A 3,555-nucleotide genomic window follows, 5' to 3' on the forward strand; every position below is an offset into this window, starting at 1 on the left:
CAGAGTTTGTTATATCTCTGTTCTACTGTCAAAATCTTCTCACTGGCTAGTTCATTACATCTATCTGTTTCATTTTCTGCTTCATCAGTATGTTCAATTGCTTCTTGCTGTTCTTTCTCCCTTCTTCAGCAAGCCCAGAGAGGCTGATGTCTCCGTCTATCTCAGAGGAGAAGGTGGTCTTTGTTTCTTTTGAGGCATGAGTGGAGACTGGCATATGGGAGCCATGCTGTGAGGAAAGTCCAGGAACCAGACATGAGTCTCCTGGCTCCTTAGGAGGAAGCTCAGAAAACTCAGTAATTTATTTTTAAAGAAGGGGAATGCAAAATTCAGCGGAGCAGTTATTTTGGTGGGAGAGGCAGACATCATGGAGGACAACCCAGCTATTAATATTCCAACCCCTGTGTGTTTATATGTCAATAGTCTTCACAACTTACATATATATTATACATTATATTTATTATTTATTATATATAATATTGCATAATAAAATTTTAAGATAAAATATATTTTCTGTCATCATATTGTGGAGCAAAGTCTTAAAAGATCTTAAAATCCATTGATTTTCCTTGATAAGTCAAGGATTTGTAGGAATTGAGAAGAGAAAAAAAGTAAATCTAAACTTTGGTGCAAAGGGCCCAAAGTGCATTTCTCTAGCCAACATTTAGAGCAGCCACCATCAGCTGATACAGCTGTTTCCTGAAACCCAGGATCCGTTTCCCAACTTGACTCCAAATACCTCAGAATTACTGAACTGGCTCATGTTAGCTAGCTGGCTGGCTTCCACCAGATAAGACCATTTGACATATTATGTAACCACTTGAAGAGTTTATCTTTTGATTCACCAGGATAAATCTTCAGTCCAAAACATTAAACAGGCATTTTTCAAAGACAGAAAATAATGAACTTGATCAGCAATTTCCTGTCATTCTTTGTGTTCTTTATGCTCCAAGGTGACAGTTCATGAACTAAACGGGGAGTACTGGAAAAGCCTTTTTGGGCCTGGATTTATGACTGGGAGGTTTCCTTTTGAGTCCAATGCCCTGCACATTTATGATTTATTTTCAAAGAGAAATGGAACTATCTGACATATTTCTGATTTGGTTTTTAATTCCTCTTGTCCTCGTGTTAGTCTCGTAGAGAAAGTGGAGAGGAGAGATGAGGAGAAGGGCAGGATAATAGGTGGGGACAGGAAATGGGAAATAGGGAGAAGAAGAAGTGAAGAGGTGTGGCAAAAGGAAGTGGGAAAGGGAGTTGGGGAGGATAAGTCACAGGGTGAGCAAACAGTTTCACACACTGTGCTTGATTATTTCCATAGAGACCATCTCATTAACTTCTCATAACCTGTGTGCTAGGTCAGGAAGCTTGCAACTCAATAAAGACGAAAGCCTTAAATTCACACAGTTAATAATATTGGATGCTCTGGTTTCTCTTCAGAACAAATAAATCTTTGGCCTTTTGCTAAAGATTTCCATGGAGAGGAACAATTATGAATTGATAATCAAATTTTTGAGGTCCTACTTAGGCAGGGCCAAGTAAATAATAATAATACTTAATAAATAAGTAATAATGATTGGATTCAACTCCAGATCTTTCTGACTGCTCCTAGTGCCTACCCCTGGGAACTGGAATTCCAGAAGGCAGTGAGTAATGCATTAAGGAGCAGGGGTCTGGAGCAATAAGATGAGGACCCCAAATATGCAGGGTATGCAAGGGCAAGTTTAAAGGGAACTAAGAAGGAATGGTGCATTACCTTGCAGTTAGCAACTTCCTGAGAACTAAGCTCTGGGAGAGGGCTACCCAGGTACCACAGTCGTCAATACAAGAATGCAGCTAATGACAGCCTACAGGGAGGCAGAGTAGGAGTCACAATATATCACCCACCCTTCTCTACCACCCTTCTCCAATGTCCTCCATGGAAAACTCTCATCTTCTACCAGAAAGAAGAGTATTTGATCATTTGTGACTAGTCTTGCTAACAATTTCATTGAACAGAAGGTAACAAAAGAAATGTGACAGACACTTCATTCTGAGCAGTCAAGAACAATTGATTAAACAGAAGTGTGAAGAACTTTGAAGAAAAGGATTGATTGTGTTATCTGAAAATCCAAAGGCAAGGAAGATAAGACTGGATATAGACTTTAGGAAAACACATTTCTACTGATGCACAGAAAAGACAGAATCACATAAGAAATAGTATCAGGGGACCTAATCCAAGCTAGAAGCTCTAAAAATATACTTCTGACTATTTAATAAGAATACCGCAGGCCAAGCATGGTGGCTCATGCCTGTAATTCCAGCACTTTGGAAGGCCAAGGTGAGCAGATGGCTTGAGCCCAGGTGTTCAAGACCAGTCTGGGCAACATAGGGAGACTCTGCTTCTACTACAAAAAATACAAGAATTAGCTGGGCGTGGTGGTGCACACCTGTGGTCTCAGCCACTTGGGAAGCTGAGGTGGAAGGATCTCTTGAGCCTGGGAGGTAGAGGCTGCATTGAGCCGTGATCGTGCCACTGCACTCCAGCCTGGGCCACAGAGCGAGAACTTGTCTCAAAAAAAATTGTTGTAATATCTTAAAACTAGAGAAATAATTTAATAAATTTTTGCTGTGAGCTCAGGTGTTTAAAAGGATAAGAAATAACCATGACAACCTTTCCCACTTCACTTGTACTCCAGGGAAGGTTTCAAGCATCCTGAACAAGGTGAAATTCTCACATACGTGAGGTCAAAGCTCTGGGCAGGAGGGCTATGGGCTCTGCTGATTCTTTCCTCTGGCTCCCAGCAGGGTGCCACAGGTATAGGTTGAGAAATCCCCATCAGAGCTTGGAGGGGTCCAGGAGAAAGAAACGGAAGGTGGCTGCTCAATGATCACAGGCATCCAGTCCTTCAGTCAATGAAAAGGGAGCTCTTGACGTTTCTACACAATCCATCCCAAGTTCCCAGTGCAGGTGGGCAATTAGGGATGCAGAATATGCCAGGAATAGCAGCATGCATTTATCATCCAGGGTCCTGCCAGGAAACAGATGGCAACCTCACATGGGGTAAGTGAGAAAGGTTTAATGAAGAACTCTCTATAAGGGCAAGGGCAAGGTTAAAGGAAACTAAAAAGGAATGATGCATTACCTTGGAGTTAGCAACTTCCTGAGAACTAAGTTCTGGGAGAGGGCTACCCAGGCACCATAGCCATCAATACAAGAATGCAGCTAATGACAGCCTACAGAGAGGCAGGGTAGGAGTCATAATATATCACCCACCCTTCTCTATCGCCCTCCTCCAAAGCCCTGCGTGAGCTGCACATTGCCAGAGGGCAAATGAGCCCTGATGTGGTCCACGGAGCAAGGCAGACAAGGATGGAGAGTAGACCAGACGGGCAAACAGAGAGTAGCCACCACAATCGTTCTAAAATTATAAGGATATGCAAGGACTTAGCTACAAGGATATTCATCACAGCATTATTTGTAAAAGCAAATATATGAAAATGACCTAAATGTTTGATAGGGAGACAAAAATGATGTGATGCCTACATGAGGGCAGAGACTGTCTTACCTATTTTTATATA

At 41.9% G+C, this 3,555-nt stretch overlaps 1 non-coding gene across 1 annotated transcript; it reads left to right on the top strand.

Annotated features, from left to right (window-relative positions):
- Window positions 1-1,414: 1,414 nt before the first annotated feature.
- LOC119469605 lies at window positions 1,415-1,529 on the top strand. The gene has a single exon (XR_005198444.1). It is a non-coding gene; the product is annotated as a U5 spliceosomal RNA (small nuclear RNA).
- The last annotated feature ends 2,026 nt before the right edge of the window (window positions 1,530-3,555 follow it).

The sequence above is a fragment of the Cebus imitator genome, unplaced genomic scaffold, assembly GCF_001604975.1.
Source record: "Cebus imitator isolate Cc_AM_T3 unplaced genomic scaffold, Cebus_imitator-1.0 Scaffold733, whole genome shotgun sequence".
NCBI classification, from domain to species: domain Eukaryota; kingdom Metazoa; phylum Chordata; class Mammalia; order Primates; family Cebidae; genus Cebus; species Cebus imitator.